We start from the raw sequence: 18537 nt of genomic DNA on the forward strand, positions 1-18537 counted from the left end.
CTTTGTCTAATTGCCATGGCTAGGACCTCCAGTACTATGTTGAATAACAGTGGGGAGAGTGGGCATCCCTGTCTTGTTCCCGATATTAGAGGAAATGCTTTCAGCTTCTCGCTGTTCAGTATGATTTTGGCTGTGGGTTTATTGTATATGGCCTTTATTATGTTGAGGTACTTGCCCTCTATACCCATTTTGTTGAGAGTTTTTATCATGAATGGATGTTGAATTGTCTCGAATGCTTTTTCAGCATCTATGGAGATGATCATGTGGTTTTTGTCCTTCTTTTTGTTGATGTGGTGGATGATGTTGATGGATTTTCGAATGTTGTACCATCCTTGCATCCCTGACATGAATCCCACTTGATCATGGTGTATGATCCTCTTTATGTACTTTTAAATTCAGTTTGCTAATATTTTGTTGAGTATTTTTGCATCTATGTTCATCAGGGATATTGGTCTGTAATTTTCTTTTTTGGTGGGGTCTTTGCCTGGTTTTGGTATTAGGGTGATGCTGGCTTCATAGAATGAGTTTGGAAGTATTCCTTTTTCTTCTATTTCTTGGAAAACTTTAAGGAGAATGGATATTATATTTTCTCTGTATGTCTGATAAAACTCTGCGGTAAATCCACCTGGCCCCAGAGTTTTGCTCTTGGGTAGTTTTTTGATTACCAATTCAATTTCTTTGCCGGTAATTGGTTTGTTTAGATTTTCTGTTTCTTCCTTAGTCAGTCTTGGAAGGTTGTATTTTTCTAGGAAGTTGTCCATTTCTTCTAGGTTTTCCAGCTTGTTAGCATATAGTTTTTTGTAGTATTCTCTAAGAATTCTTTGTATTTCTGTGGGGTCTGTTGTGATTTTTCCTTTCTCATTTCTGATTCTGTTTATGTGTGTAGATTCCCTTTTTCTTTTTATAAGTCTAGCTAGGGGCTTATCTATTTTGTTTATTTTCTCAAAGAACCAGCTCTTGGTTTCATTGATTTTTTTCTATTGTTTTATTCTTCTCAATTTTATGTATTTCTTCTCTGATCTTTATTATGTCCCTCCTTCTGCTGACTTTAGGCCTCATCATTTGTTCTTCTTTTTCCAATTTCGATAATTGTGTTGACAAAGACTATTTTTAAACAACTATATGCTAATACATTTGAAATCTATAAAAGTCAGTTTTAGGAAACATAGGAACTATTAATATCGTTACAAAAAAAGATGACTTGAGCAGGCTAATAATCACTAAAGAAATTAAAATAGTAGTCATCAGAACACTCTCCCAATCACCCTGAAACCTCCAGGTTGAGACAGTTTTATAGCTGAACTCCACTAAACTTTCAGGGAATACATAATACCCATTTAATGCAACTCTTTTCAAAAAATAGGGGAAAAAGATGCCTCAATACTTTTCATGAGTCTAGTTAAACCTTGTTCCCAAAATAAAATGAGGAAAGGGAAAGCAAAGAAAGTTGTAGGCTCATTTCCACTTATTGACATAGACATAAGTCATAAGTAAACTATTAGCTAATCAAAACCAACAGTACATTAAAATTATTGTGTTCAAGTAGTTTCTCCCAAGAATGTAAGGATATTCTAACATCTGAGATATCTGTTAATGTGACTCATCACTTCACTGAATTAAAAGAGAAAAATTACCTATTTCAATAGATGTAGAAAGAGTATTTGATGAAGTTCAACACCTAAAAAAATTTAAAAATGAACAAACTACAGAAACTGGGGGTAGATGAGTTTCCTTAGTTTCATGAATTTACATATCAAAAACTAATGGTCATCATCTTTCTAAATAGAGAAAAGTTAGATGTTCTTTTTTAGACCAAGAAACAAAAAAACCCAGGATTATCACATTAGTATTGTTTTGTTGCCATAGTAATAGATGTCCTGGCCATTGCAGTAAGTCAATCAATTAAATGAGATAGAACAAGAGAGAAAGAAAAAAGCTGATATTAATGGCAAATCACACAATTCTGTATGAAGAGAATCCAGAACTGACTGGCATGTTATTGGAATTAATAGTGGAATTCATCAAGGTTACCTGATAAAAGATCCTTACATTAAAATCAATTACACTTTACACCTGTAAGTGAGGTTGATTTTTTAAAAATAAAGTACCATTTTAAAGAGCAACAAGAAGCATAAAGCAGCAAGGAACAAATATAACCAAATATGTATAAGATCTTTGAAGTATTTTAAATTTTTTCAAAAGATATTAAAGAAAACCTAAATAAATGGAAAGACTTGTATCTTTGGTGAATATACAGATGCAATATAAGAAGGCTGATTTTTTTTCCAAATTACTATATAATGTTAATACAATAAATCTTGAATTAATAAATGTTAATACAATAAATATTCCATTTTTTTTGTGGAGCTTAATAAGATGATTCTAAATTTTATAAAAAGGAGCAGAGGACCAAGAAGAGCCAAGAGAAATTGTAAAGATGACCAGGCAGAAAACATGCTTTATTAGATATCATTTTATAATGAAGTTAAGTAATTAAAACATTGTGATGTAAGTGCAGAGATAGACAAATGGAATAATGAGATGGACTAGAGAGTCCAGGAGCAGGCCCATGCACATAAGAATGCTTGCTAAATCAATAAAAGATATGGCAAAACAGGTCAGCAGGAGAAAGATGGACTATGTGAGAAATGGTCCTAAGGAAAACAGTTAACCATATAGAGGAAAAGTAAAACTAGAGCTCTACATACCATCGTTCAGAAAAGGTGACTCCAGCTGAATTAAATCTTGATGCCCAAACCAAACTTTTAAGTCCTTTGAAGGAAAATGTAAGAGAATTTCCTTATGCCAGAGCATGAAAACAGTTTTTTATAGATCGAAACAAAATAAGCCCCAACCATAAAGTAAAGATTGAAAAATTTGACAAGATTTGTAAAGATTAATCTATTACAAAAGATAGCATGGAGGAAGTAATAAGCCACAGACTGAAAAAAAGTTATTTACAGTTCAGGTGATGGATGAAGAATTGGTATTTAATATGTAAAGGATTCCTAAAAGTAAAAAAGATACAGATAACACAATGTAGAAATGGCAAGTCATATATACCAGAAATTCATGGAGGAACAGGGTTTAACTTTAAGGGTAATCAAGGAAATGCAAATGAAAACTACAGTGAGGTACTACTTCACACTTATTACATTGGCAAAAATTTAAATCTCTGGCCACCTCAATGGGTGGGGATAATATGAATCAACACCGCTGGGGCAGGAGAGGGGAGTATAAATTAGAATCATCATAGAGCAATCTGGCAAATTTAGCAAAGTTGAGAATGTGCATTCCCTGTAATGCAGTTCCACTCCAGGGTGTATACCCTTTGTTTCTTTACCTGATGATGGGGATTGCAATAGTACTTATCTGAGAAGAAAATATTTTTGTAAGAATAAAGTGAGTCTGTACTGTAAAACACCTAGAATAGTGTCAAGCACAAAATAAAAACTAATAATAGCAGCAGCAAAAGGATGGGCAAAAGTGGCAGAGATAGCATGGCCAGGGAGGAACAAAACAGGATTTCATCAGGAAGATCCAGGAAATGACAAGCTCAAAGGGCAAAGCAGCATGGACCAACGTCAAAAATGAACAGGGTTGAAGGCTCAAAAGCAAAAAGAAATTAAGTCACTCAAGGCTGTTCACAACGAGTTTGGGCTGGAGTTCACACTTAGGTAGGAACTGTGAGCTCAGCTGGGTGTGAGGACTTGAGAGTTATAGACAGGACATCCGGGAAGAATTTCTTCTTGAATAATCAAATCCCTTGTCTTGCTATCCAGGAGCTGAGATACATCTCTTTCCATCCTTTTCCTTTCTCTCCTATTCTTTCTTTCTTCTGTCTTCTTTTGTTTAGAGAAAACTCCACCAAGTTACATATGCTCCACCACTCAGAATGGACATAAGTTAACATCTTATCATACACACTTCAAATATTTTTAATAAAAAAATTAAGTATTGCAAATAAAGCTGTTCCTTTCCTTAGTCCCATTCATCTTTTTCCTGACCAAGTGTAGCTACTATCGTGAATTTGGTGTAGATTCTTATTGACCATGCTTAAAAATTTTTTTTTACTATGCATTTTGTGTGTTTTTAAAATAGAGAAAAATATGTCATGCCATGCATACTGTTGGGCAACTTGTTTTTGTCATTGAATATATTTTTTAGCTCCAGCTGTGTTCTAATATGTTGCTTGAGTTTGTTCCTTTTAACTAGCATAGTATTACATCATATAGCACACCACATTTTATTTATTCATTCTCTTCATGATATGTGTTATGTGTTTTCCAAATTTTTACCATTACAAGAAATGCTTCCGTGAACATCTTAATAGCCATTTCTTCTTTAGCAATGAAACAGCACTTTTAAAGCAAGAGAAACAAACTCTTATTCTGATCTTTTTATGCATTCTGTGATAAAGGACTAAGATGCATCCAAAATTAAATTGTGTATCAGTTAAATGTGCTGAGGTTCTACCAGTTTGTGGTTCTAGGTAAGATTGCTTATCTTGGCAGAATTTTCTAATATGTAAGAATGCATATTCTTGAGAACCAGACACTGCTTGGCTTTACGTCTTGTCTCAGCCTCAAATTAACCAAGGCTCATTGACCAGTAACTCTGAGGAAACGAAATCCCGGGACAAAATACTTCTAAAACAGAAACCAGTCAAAGGGAGAAATAAAGTTTAAAATTTGTTTATTGCTTACAAACTGCGGTCCGGGGCCATCTCTCTTTCCTGCCCTGGCAGAAGCAAAACCGGCCCTCCCCCTCACTTCTCAGGTTCAGATAAGCCCTCTAAGGAAAATTTTCAATGGAAAATTGCCCAGGTAATTATCCATTGAAAGGGAGATGAACCTCTCTCCACTCCTGAGGAATGCCTATTGAAATGCAGATGAACTAAAGCCAGGCGAGATATTCTGGAAATACTACAATTTTACCCACAGCCAATCAGAATACTCTTTCCCCTTCTAGTGTCTGCTGAGGAGGTGGTTCAGGTCAGTATTTGTTGGCTATCAGTACCACGGAACATTTTTCTAATGTTTGGGTCTGAGAATCCCTGTTGGAATGTCTATTTTCCCCTGTGGAAGCTGAAGCAGGCATGTGACATGGAATCCATCAATCAGATGCCAGAGCTTGAATCCTAAAGAAATGGAAGCATCCATTCTGCTAGGTTGGGGGAGGCTGTATTTCATTTTCAGAGAGGGTAATAATACAAGTTGAAGGTGGTGCCCAGGCCCATTGTCCAAAGTCAGTAGTCCTGGTGATGCAGGCAGCAGTGTCCCCATCCAGGGCGGCTGCACCGGTGGTGAGCTCTGCAGTGTGACTGGGGGCATTGGGTGCTGGTGAGGTTTCCTCCAAATCCTGTTTCTCTGGCTATTAGAGAAACTGGACATCCTTTAATAAATTACTTTTCCATTTAAACCAGAGTTGTTTTCAGTTAAAACCTGTTTCTAGCAAGAGGGTGGGTCCCACAGCAGACTGTCGTGGGTCTTCCCACTTCCTCATCACGCAAACTTTTCTTCTTCAGGATGCATTGGCATCCTGGGGGCAGGTGAGCTAGCAGGGCTCCAGTCTGAATTCACATGGCCCCAATACCCTACTCTGTCTGACATTCAAGTCTGGCAATGTCTACTGAGTTAGACCTTCCTTCTTATTTCTTTAAGGAACAGCATTTTTTTCTCCTCGGTGATTTGGCTTCTGTGGCTCTTTCCCCTCCAAAACAACTACTCCAAATACATCTGTATGTTATTTGATTCCCAATATTCTAATTACAGAGAGAAATTAGATTCTTTCACAGTAGGGTTTCTAGGTCCCAGAGAAATTAGAGGAGGCAGTTAGATGCCTGTTTTACCCTGTTTGAGCATCTCATGGTCAGTAAGGAGTCTGTCATCAGAGGTCACCATGACAGTGGGATCTAGAGCTACCCAAGTCTTCCTTTTGGCCATAGCCACCCTTCTCCTGTGGCCTCTTGAGGAAGTATATGCACAAGAAAAAATAGCAAGAAAAAGAAGTCACACTTTAATTTTTGTTGTGTCTTAGACTCCAATCCCTCTCTTAGAGAATTCTGATAATATGGGCTGTTTTGTGGAGCTCTCATTTTATGGAAGTTATTAGGCAATATGACCTCAGACCAAGGAAGCTGTGAGCCCAGATCTCTTTCTTTTCCCCAGTACTTCCTCCTCCACCCACCACCCCACCCCATCCCATCTGCCCCCATAATGCCCTTGGGCATCTGGAGACTGACCTAATGCACACCTGCCAGTACCTGACAAGATGACACCACTAGAGAAAAGGCACGAACGTGCTTGTTCCTTGCATGAAGCTGATGGACCACAGCTGGGGCCAGATAGAAGGGTCAGGTGGGGAGATGAGTAGGCTTCCTCCCATGTGGAGCAGACCCTGGCATAGGACTCTAGCCTAGAGGAAAGGAGCGGTGAAAGAAAGAAAGCCATCCCTTTATGACTTTTAAACCTTGTGACTGTATCATTAGAAAATGAGGTCCAAGCAGTGCCCTGACAACTACAAAACAGATTGATATTTAATCTCCCTGGGGTGCAAGAAAATAAGGAGAGGAACGAAAAGAGGAGCTTTGTGGACTTCCCCTGCCCAAGCCTGGCGCACACAGGCACATTACCAATCCGCAGATCCTGGTGGGTCTGGGTCCCCACTTCTCAAGTCAAGACACTTGTTGCAGTGATAGAGTTAAATATTTCACCTCAAGCTAGCCCGGAAACTGCAGGACAGAGAAAATAGAATATGCTTACAGGGATATTGAGAGAAAGGGCAAAGAATGCCAGGAGTTTAGGTTTTTTATTTAAGAGGGTTATTTATTTAAGAGGGATGGAATTTCTTGAACTCCTCTATTCTATTTAAATGTTAGTGAAATGAATTAGCTGTAACATGTTAAACATATTTACATGTATAAATTGCTCATCATACAATCTTATCAAAATAGATAAAATAAGTCTTAAAATATAAAACAATTATCCCTTTATATTATCCTAGGAGCATGTTTTAAAGAGTTGGAACAGTTCTACTAGCTTTATCTCTCAAGTCTCATAGGATTTTAGACCATAGGGTCAAAATTCAACCTAATGACCTGATAATGATTTATAACCTTGTGGCTAGAATAATGAAGTTGTCATGATGTAGAAATCAGACATAATATAAGTTCTTGACTATTACATCAATCTTAAAGTGATTTAAAAATAATCCATAAGAAATGCTTTTCTTTATCTAGCATTTATTAGCACTGTGGTCCTTGTTTTTCAGACTGTCAGAATTCTCCTTACATTTGTTTATGTGGTTTTTCAGTTTTTCTTTTTTTGTTTTACAAAAATAGACTTAATTTTTAGAGAACTTTTAGGTATATAGGAAAACTGAGTGGAAGGCATAGACTTCCCATATGCTCTCTACCTCTACACATGCATAGTGTCTCCCATTATCAACATCCCTTATCAAAGTGGTACATTTGTTTTTTTATTTCTATACTTCTCAAAACTGAATCAACAAGATTTGATCTTCTAAAGCCTTTGCCTTAAGAGGAAAGAGAAGTGGAACCATCTTCATCCCATCCTTCTTAATGATCACTGAAAGCTTTTATGTCACTTTCCTATATTAATTGAAGAGTTCTTGCACTAACTGAACATCTTTTAACTCAGCCAATTATGGCCTAGTTGACTAATTGGGAGGGTACAGTTGGAGAGAGTCAGAAATCCCATACTAGAATTTCCCAAAATTTAGGCAATGGGAAAAAGAAGGATGTGGTAACCATATGTCAGAGTTTGAGCTTTGTCTCCTCCCTCAAAAAATTGTTTTGGGGGGATATTAGTGTCATATAATTCTTCAGGAAAAAGGTTCATACGGTCAATTAAATTAAAAAAAAACTGCACACTATTTATTTGCCTCTTGGAGACTTATAATGCACATTAGTATATTAAAGGCTCTGAGAAATCTGCTAGTAAAAGAGCCTTGTTTAATTCTAGCTCTGCATTACCTAAATGTATTTGACCTTAGCAAGCACTTTTTCTTCAGTAATCCTATTGCTTTAACATTTTATGGAATTGGTGCATCAGAAAAATTATTTGGGAAAGCGCTGAACAGCATTTGGCATCAAGTTAACCAAGAGGAAGTAAAGGACACTAAAGCAAAGAAAGGCAGAAGGCTAGAAAAAGTAAAGACTCATGGGAAGCTTTTTTTTTTCAAATGAAGGATGGGAGAAGCTTAAGCATGTTGAGGAGCTGGGGGAAGGAACCCAAAGAGGTGATGAGATTGACATCATAGAAAGGGGATAATCAGTAGAGTCTAGTAAGAACTCTTTAATATTCCTACAGCTGAATGAGGTAGGCATTATTTATTGCCCCCACATTTTGCAGATGAGAAAATGGAGGCCCCAAAGGTAGAGGAGGTTGCCCTAGGTTTCAGGGCTGGCTAGTGGCAGACCTAGTCCTGAAAGTCAGGTGCGAATCTCTAGCTCACTGCACTGTGATTTTGTTTCCCAAAAATCTTTCCAAAATATTCTCCTCTTTCCATCCTCCCACTGGAACAGCAAAAGATGATGAGTCAAATTTGAGGTGTTTTGAGTTGAGCTTCACAGGGAACAAGCTTCATTTCCTCCCTCCATGTCCTTGCACAGATATACCCCTCTACCCTGAATACTCTCAGACCTCCTTCCCCACCCTCTTCTCTGCCTCCAGCCTGTATCTGTACGGTGAACTCATCAGAATCACCGTGTATATACACACACATTGTAAACACACATAAAGAAAACATGCATATGCATTTTGTATTTACATATAAGACATACATGTTGTATATCTTTCTTATCGCATGCACAAACATAAAAAGTACATATGTTATTAATCTGTTAGGTACCTATTTGCAAAATTCTTCTCCATCCATTATATTTGCCCCACCTAAGTCACAATTTTTGTTTGTGAATTTATGTTCAGCTGCAGGGGAAATAATGTAGTGGTTGTAAATTGAAGATAATGACTCTGGGTGGGGCTTCTGAACTCTTAATTGGAATTCTTGTTTTGTCATCTTGCCACTACTTCAGATTCTGTTTTTTCAGAGTGTTGAAGCTGTAGTAAAATTATATTATCCTTCTGGGAAGAAAGGGGTTAATTTGAAATGTAGACAAAGGGTAACCAGTCAACATAATTTATTTAGATTTTTTGAAAGGCTATTGACAAATTTCCAAAACAAATCTGTATTGAAAAGATAATCATAAATTGATGGAAATATTTTTTTATGAAGAGAATATTGGCTTAGAAATAAGCCACAGCACAGCAGACTCACAGACTCCAAGAATGAACTAGTGTTACCAAAGGGGAGGGTGTGGGAGGGCGGGTGGGGAGGGAGGGAGAAGGGGACTGAGGGGTATTATGTTTAGTACACATGGTGTGGGGGATCACGGGGAGAACAGTGCATCACAGAGAAGGGACATAGTGGATCTCTGGCAACTTGCTGCACTGATGGACAGTGACTGCATTGGGTATGGGTGGGGACTTGATAATATGGGTAAATGTAGTAACCACATTGTTTTTTCATGTGAAACCTTCATAAGAATGTATATCAATCATACCTTAATAAATGCAGTGCACAGACATTTTTAACATAAATAACTATAAAAATTTAGTAACATCTCTTTCCTGAGTTGCATGCAGGTTTTAAAGTACATTGAGTAATGAAAACAGAGTTGTTTCCAGAATAGGCCTGCAAGCTTTAATCAAAAGTGAAGGTATTTCCAATACATGAAAGATGTGGGGACTGACCTTTCCTCCAAAATCTCATTCTATACAGAGTGAAATGTTTTGGTGAGGTTACCACTGTCAATAGCGAGCAAATCCACCAACTTAACCAATGGTTACTGGATTTTAGGATTATGTCCCTGTAGCTATCTTTAAGTATCACTTTCTCTTGCATCAGTCTCCTGTTGGTTTATTTTTCCCTATTAAGTGTTGAGGTTTTAAAAAATCTTTTAAAATGAAAAACAGTGAAAAAATCTATAGAGTGTACCATAAGATAATTTGGGGGGTGAACTTTAAAGATTTCCATGCCTCTTTGTGAACATCAGTTTCTATGTTGTTACTAGCAAAGTTCTGTTGGTTTCTTTATGTGATATTCAAATATTCATAAATGGGCATGAGAGTACAGTCAGGGGGATGTCCAGTTAGCAGAGTGGTCTAAATGAAGAGCCACAATTTTATATACTAATAACACTCTGATGCATACTCTCAAGACTAGAAATAGGAAAGGACGATTTGGGTTTCTGGTAAGAGTTTAAAACAGAAATCTCTCTTTGGTGGGTGTACGCCCATAGCGATGCACAGACACTGCACACCAAGTGGACACTTGAAATCTGAGGGCTCAGCCCACTCTTTGGGGGAAGAATACCACCTTTCCTGCCACGAAATTTATCATCTCTTTGGGGAGACAGACCCAGCACACATGAGGGAATCATGCAAGGTGGTGTTAACTCTGCTGATATTTCTGTCTGGACACAAAATTTTGACATTTGCTTTTGACATCTTCCAAGTCCTGGTTTCTCTGCTCCTATCCTCCTCCTTGGGCCTTTCTTTCAGGTATGCGGGGTGTATCCTCTCCTTCCCACCATATCTGACCTCAAGGACCTATTTGTTGAACTCAAGGTGTCATCAATGATAAAACACACCATTTTATTTTGTAGCACTATGATAATATGACACCTATTAAATGATATCACAATGCTTTCTTATCATTTAAACATTTAAGTCATTTAGAATTAAACTTAGGTTTTCTTTTACACACATAGTACTCTTTTACATACATACAAAAGAAAATAAATTAATTAAATTGGCAAAATCATTAAGATTTCCCTAAACTTTCACAACTTCCTATAAAACAATGTTGTTAAACTAATTTGAATTGAGTTCCAGATAAATGACTAGTTTCAGATTAAATTTCATTTTAAGTCAACACACTTCTTGTTCAATTTTAAGTCAACACACCTACATATTTATCAACCATCACTATATATACTGTACTACAGAGGATAAGAGAAGTACAGATAAAGTTAAATGAAGAGGGAAAATTTGAATTGGACTGTGCAGGACGAATGAGGTCACACATTTTCGTGGTGGGATGCCAGAGGGAGCAAATGGAGAAAAGGGGAAAGTTGAAAACAAACGTCTGTGATGTGAATGATTATTCAGTTGTAATAGAGATGTTACTAGAACCAGCCTTAGATCTGCAACAGACAATTCACACAAGAATAAATAAAACCAAAAACATGTGAACACAGGGTTAACCATTAAAACCATCGACTCTTCAAACAGAAAGTCCAAACTGAAATAAAGCCCTAAATTACAGGAAATACAAGAATGAATAAAAGAATTAAAGATATTGCATGGAATATTATACAGATACATAAAAATGGTATTATTTAGCATCAAGTAAAAAATAGGACATGAAATTGCATGTATAATGCTATTACAAAAAAAAAAAAAATTTGTCTGTAACCCAAACTGCAGGAAGAACTTAAAAAGAAATATGTATGTCTCCCTTCTAGATTCTCTTTTTTTTTTTTTTTTTTTATTGAAGGGTAGTTGACAACAGCATTGCATTACATTAGTTTCAGGTGTACAACACAGTGATTCAACATTTATATACATGATAATTCTAGGTACCAGCTATCACCATACCAAGTTGTTACAATATCTTGACTATATTCCTTATGCTATACATTACATCCCGGTTACTTATTTATTTTACAATTGGAAGTGTGTTTATATATATATATATATATATATATATATATTTTTTTTTTTTTTTGTGAGGGCATCTCTCGTATTTATTGATCAAATAGTTGTTAACCACAATAAATTTCTGTATAGGGGGGTCTAGATTCTCTTTAATACCAATCTCACATCCTCTTTTTAATAATTGGTTTGAAAGTGCATATGAGGAAGAGTGAAATGGGCAGATTGGTTAGGGAGGGAAGAATGATATAATAGGTAAATCAAAAGGTAAAAATTATAAAGAGAAAGAAATGACTGTCTAAATATTATTTAAATCCTAATGAATTTAGTATATATTCTCTTCATTTTAATATAATATTCTAATAAATTAGCCAAAAGAATCAGGAAAAGACAAACATGAGATAATAGTGCATTAGTTAAATGCTCCGTATTACTATTTCATGACCAGTTTTTTTCACACACTCTAATAAATGCTGTAATTTTTTTTGAAGCACAATATTGGAAAACTACAGTAGCCTAAACATCTAAACATGACTACCTAAAACATCTACATTCGGATTTTTCAGAAATATGCTTGCAGAATCAAAAATAGACTTTCTATATTATATATTACCATTTTACTCTTTATTCCGTTGTGTAAATCTAAGCTTCCCTCTGGTATCATTTTCCTTCATCCTGAACTTCCTGTAACATTTCTTGCAGTGCAGGTTTGCTGCAAGAAAATGTCTTTATTTCACCGTCATTTTTGAAGACTGTATTTGCTGGATATGCAATTACAGGTTAATAGAGATTGATAGGTCCCACTCTCTACCCCCTCCAGAAATTTAAAAATGTCATTCCATTGTCTCTTGACTTGCTTTGGTTTTGACGACCTAAGCCATCATACATACCATATTTTTCCTGTATGTAATGTATCTTTCCCTCTGGCTGTTGTAAAGATCTTCTCTTATCATTGGTTTTCAGCAATTAACTACAATGTACTTTTGGAGTAGTTTTCTTTATGATTATCCTTCTTGGTATTGACTGAAAAATAAGACCTGTGTGTTAATATTTTCCATCAAATATGAAAAAATTTCAAGCGTTATTTCTCCAAAATTCTTCCCCCATTCTTCCTAGAATCCCAACCACCCATATGCTACACCTCTCCATGTCCCAAAGATCACCGAGACCTTGTTCCTTTTAAAAAAATAACAATAATTTTTTAGAACAGTTTAGGTTTACAGAAAAATTGAACAGAAAGTACAGAGAGTTCCCACATATCCCCCTCTTTCATGCATACAGTTTCAGATATTCTTAACATCTTGAATTAGTGTGGTACATTTGTTACAATTAGTGAGTCACTATTGATACATTGTATTAACTGAAGTCCATAGTCTACATTAAGGTTCACTTTTTGTGTTGTACCTTCTATGGGTTTTGACAAATATATGATGACATGTATCCACCATTTAGCTTCATAGAGGGTAATTTCACTACCCTAAAATTCCTCTGTGCTCTGCCTATTCATCTCCCTTCTACCTGAGCCCTGGAAAACCACTGATCATTTTACTCTCTTCATAGTTTCACCCTTTCCAGAATATCATGTAGTTGGAATCATATAGTATGTAGCCTTTTCAAATTGGTCTCTTTCACTTAACAATATGCACTTAAGATTCCTCATGTCTTTTCATGGCTTGATAGCTCATTTCTTTTTAATCACTAAATAATATTCCATTGTCTGGATGTACCACAGTGTTTATCCATTCACCTACTGAAGGATGTCCTAGTTGCTTCCAAGTTTGGGTAATTATGAATAAAGCTGGTGACATACATTTTCACCTCACTTGGGTAACTACAAAAGAGCACAATTGCTGGGTAATATAGTAAAGAGTATGCTTAATTTTATAAGAAACTTTCAAACTGTTTTCCAAAGTGGCTGTGCCATTTGCATTCCCACCAGCAATCAGTGAGAGTTCCTGCCCTTGTTCATTCTTTTTCACAATTTTTCCCCTTTGTTTGGCAGTTTGGACAGTTACTACTGCCATTATTTCAGGTTCATTCATCTTTTCTTCTTGAGTTAGCAGTTGTCATTACTATTGGTTTAACCAGGGAATTTTTAATTTCAAATACTGCGTTTTTTAGCTCTACAATTTCTATTTCACTATCTTTTAAGTTTCCATTTCTTTATTAAGATTCCTCCAACTCTCCTCTCATCATCTTCATAGTTTCTTTTAATTCCTTGAACATATTTATAAAAGTGTTTTAAAGTCTTCATCTGCTAATTTAATCATCTCTATCATTTCTGTGTCCATTTGTATTATCTAATTTTTCTCCTTGTTATGGATCATGTTTACTTGCCTCTTTATATGCCTGGTAATTTAAAATTTTATGCTATATTGTGTGTAGTACATTGTTGAGTGTCTAGATTTTGTTGTCTCTTTTAGATGGTATTGAATTTTGTTTTGGAAGCAATCAGGGTACTTGTGGATTGACATGATACTTTTGAATCTTGTTTTTAAACTTGGGTGAGGAAGATCTAGTCTTCATTTTAAAGCTAGAAGGTCCTTGTCCTAAGGTGTGGTCTTTCTTGGGTGCCAGGGGACAATGAGTATCAGGGGCCAATTAGGTGTCTCCCCTCCCATTGGTTAGAACTGAAAGGAAGGGAGCGACACACAGCAGCAATTCACTGGAGAATTCCGCTTTATTAGGGAAAGGTGCTGGGTTATATAGGAAGGGGCATGGGGTGATTGTGGTGTCACTTCTACGGGGCTGGTGGCTATTGGCTAGGTGCTGGGATTAGGGGGGCGAGGGGTGATTGGGCTTCAGGTGGCCGCCGGCAGGAACCGAGGACCTGGAAGAGAAGCAGGAATTTCGCCATCTTATGGGTGGGGGCCCTTCAAGAACTCCTATATATAGTTTATAGTTGCTTACCATAGGTACTAGTCAGTGTGTCAGAGTCAAAAACAGACATCCAGTATAGTGTTTTTGATTTGTAAAAATTTTTATTATGGAGAATTTCAAACATATACAACTGAATACATAAATAAAATGAACTCTTAGACACATATTACTCAGCTTCAGTAATTAACACTTCATGGTCATTGTTGTCTCATCTATACCCATGCATTCATTTGTCCCACTCTTATTTTATTTTGAAGCATACATTAGCAATCATTTCGTCCACAAATATTTCAGTATTATCTCCAATAAATAAGGTTTTTTAATGTAGCCACAATACCAAAATCATGCCTTAATAAATTCATGGTGATTCCATAATATAATCACAGAAAGAGTAAGTGTTCATAAACAATAGAAGATAGATGCTATTTTTATATGTTCTTGGGCAATTCAATTAATTTCCTGGTGCCTCCATTTCCTAATCTGTAAACTGGGTCTAATGGAAGGAAGTTGGGCTAGGTATTATCTCAGGGCCCTTACCTCCATCTTTGTTCTCCAGCTAGAAATCTTGTGTTTTTATAGTAAAAGTCAAGATTTTGGTTTTGAGCTGCTTACATTATTAAAAAAAAAGAGTAACTATAAATTCCCCATTGTCTTACAAATGTCATAATTTTTTTCATGGTTGGTTTAAATCAGGATCCAAATACTTATTAAACATAATGAAGGTTGGGAGAAATCAAGAAGGAGTTGAATCAGGCAAGGCCAGGGAGGAGTGAGTTTCAAATACGAGGGATTATTCAATAATGACAATGCTGCAGAAAGGTCGAATGAGAAAAGAGCTAAAAATGTCTGCTGGATTTAACAAGAAGGATCTCAGTAAATCGCTTTGCCAGAGTAGCTTTGGTGGTAGTGTGTATCGGGGGAGAAGGGATAGTTGGACCCAGATTGCAGTGGATTGAAGGGAACTTGAGAAGGGAAGATGGGCATAGATAAAGCTTCCTGGAGGCTTGGTTGTGATGCAAAGGAGAAAGTGATAGAGGAATAGAGGAATTTTTTTTTTAAAGATGAGAAAGTCCAAGCACCTGTTTAATGCTGAATGGAAACAGCAGCAGAAAGATACAGAAGCAAGTTGCCGATGTCTGATGGAAGGCTCCTTAGGAGGAGGGAATGAGAACATAACAGAGGTGGAAACCTGCCTATATACAAGGTAATGCCTCTTCCATGCTGATGCAAGGGTCAAAACAGCTACAGATGTGAAAACTTGGTTGTTGGAGCTCAGGGATTTGGGGTACATCCCATTTGATGGTATACAGTGGAAGCTGAGTTCATCTTGTCATGCCAAAGGTTTCAGCCTGGGAAAGTTCACTACGGACTCAGTGAGACCAAGAAATGACAATGAAATGTTCTTAGGGTGAAAGGGTTATACCCAGCTTTATTCTCATGGCTGTAGGTCGAGCACTGGAATCACGTCTGCATCCAGCAGTCTACAGGTCTGTAATCCACCTCCTCTCTGCCTCCGTGCAGAGCAGTAGGCCAATTATATTATCAGGTAGTTCAGAGTCAGGTGAGGATCTTGGCCATAGAAACTTCAATTTTCCCCACAATCTGCTAAAAATAACAGGGGAGGGAGTTGGGATTTTTAAAAAGTAATGAGGTTTAAAATAGGTTTTGTGGAGAATAGGAGAGAAAGCTAAGAGGCTCTAAGAAGGATGCAGTATTGAGGGCCCAGCAAAAGTTAGAGACAGACACTCTACTTGAGGCACCTGTCAGCAATGGACTGAATTTCTTGAGCCACACTCAGGATACCAGATGTTTGTCATCACTGTGTGAGGAAAATGGAAAAGCCTGTGGCCAGGATCCTCACCTGAACCTAAACTACTTGATGTAACTGGCCTGCTGCTAGGCTACTGCTTCCACACCCGTAGGCAATGAGCTATTACTGACTGAGTCACTATATAAAGAGCTCTTCCCAGAGCTCTGAGCAGAAGCAGAGATGGAGGAGGGTTACAGGCCTGCAGACTGTTGGACTCAGATGTGAGTCTAGTGCCCCACCTACCGACCTACCTACCATTGTGGGAATAAAGCCAGGTATAAACCCTTTTACCCTAAGAACTGTTCTATTGTCATTTCTAGGTCTCACTGAATCCTTAGTGAACTTGCCTGGGGGTGAAACCCTCAGGCAAGACACACTGTGTCTACAAGACACAATTTTTAAAGAGTTTAAAGGAAATGAGAATTCATCATCTTTTACTTGTGCTCTATTGGTTTGGTGGTCTTCAGGTCTAATAACCACCTTTTAGGAATCTTTCAGTGAAAGATCTGGGAACTTGCCTTGATTAATACCTTATTTAATCCTGTTTTCTTCCACCCTACCCCACAACATCTTGACCTGTAAATACTGGTCTTGTGTACTGATACTCTTACCCCAGCCAGGTGGCTTTCAGCCAGATTTGTTTGTGGGATTTTCCTCGCAACAGCCACCAAACTCACGATGTGGAGCAGCTTTCATGGGACACTGTAGTCTCCTAGCCCAGTAGGATCAATCTCAGAGTGCTGGGTGTGTTTCCAGTATCCTGAGCTTTGCCAGTCCCTAAATCAATCTCATTTATGCCTTTCTCTGGGTGATGACTACTAGAAAGGTGATTATCAATTGAAAAGTGACAATAATATCCACAATCCTCCTGGCTTGACATCAACAATCCTCAGGGAAATGCAGATTAAAACTACAAAGAGATACCACTATTTGCCTATCAGAATGGCTAAAACAAACATTTAAAATATGGACTTAAAATATAAATATAGATTGAGGTCAGTGATAAGAAAGATTATTCACTTATAGTTCCCAAGCAGGAAATGCAATTCATAAAATCTGCCATAATCCCAGACCTCAGAAACTCCCGAGTGCCTTCTGAGACGGTAGTCCCGTGGAGATGTAGCCAGTGTGGTTAATTTGTCACTGAAGAACGGAAGAAAAAGCCCATTCTTCCCAGGAAATGGCCCACTGTATTTAAACCAATTATGGAAGCTCTGGGACAATATTTTTTCCCTAGAAAAGTATCTGTGGTGTTTACAAAAAATTGCCATCAGTAAAGACAGCAATCTAGGTATACTGTAGTTATATCTTTTTTCCTTTGATACTGGGAAAAAATGCCTTTTAAATTTTGAGCATGTTTGTTTTGGCAGACCCTTGACTAAGTATCCATTTATAGGCTGGAAACTCCCTTAATATTCACAGTAAAATGAATTATTTTCTCCTTTCTTTTGCAAAATAAATAAGATAAGCAAATTGTGACCAGTGACTTTTTTTTAAGTAAGGCACGCACACTTCTGCATGCACCTCTCTCAGAAGACAAATTATACATATTGCAATGAAGAGAAAATGTTTGGGAAATGCCTGTGAGCTGTGCTGCTTTTCCCTGACTTAAGGTGGTTTAGAAAGAGCCTGCCCATCAAGTTGGGCTCAAATGAATTGATGGGGTTATGATTCGATGTGGCCATGGGAGGAAAAAGAAAGTGTCAGAAGGCCTCCCTATTTGACATCCTCTTGGAGTTTGTGTTGCAGACACAGTTTGTGTCTGTCCTTTCTAGGATTGTGTTAGGTAGAGATTAAAAGGATGGTAGGGTAACCCTTTGACTTGTTGCTTGGCATCCTGGAACTGTCACCTCATCACTTACAATAACACAGGGTCTCTCCCAGTGCAATCCCTGACCAGCGGCATCAGCTTCACCTGCAAACTTGTTAGAGATGCGTATTGTCAGCCCCATTCCAGACCCGCTAAATGAGGAAGTCCTAGGAGGCTTAACAAATTCTACAGGTGATTCTGGTGTATGCAAAATTTGAGAATAGACAAAAAAGGCCTAGCCCAGAGGGAAGAAGCCAGTAACAGAGAGACTGACAGAGAAGTTGTCGGTATTGAGA

General features: G+C 37.3%; 1 long non-coding RNA gene across 1 annotated transcript in view; it reads left to right on the forward strand.

The window, feature by feature from the left end:
• The window catches only part of LOC130679513 (uncharacterized), an 87073-nt gene extending 69431 nt beyond the window's left edge, over nt 1–17642 (forward strand). The window contains exon 3 of the long non-coding RNA XR_008992493.1: nt 15683–17642. This is a non-coding gene — a long non-coding RNA (uncharacterized LOC130679513). The remainder of the gene's footprint in view (nt 1–15682) is intronic.
• Nucleotides 17643–18537: the final 895 nt, after the last annotated feature.

Source organism: Manis pentadactyla, chromosome 11, assembly GCF_030020395.1.
Source record: "Manis pentadactyla isolate mManPen7 chromosome 11, mManPen7.hap1, whole genome shotgun sequence".
NCBI classification, from domain to species: Eukaryota; Metazoa; Chordata; class Mammalia; order Pholidota; family Manidae; genus Manis; species Manis pentadactyla.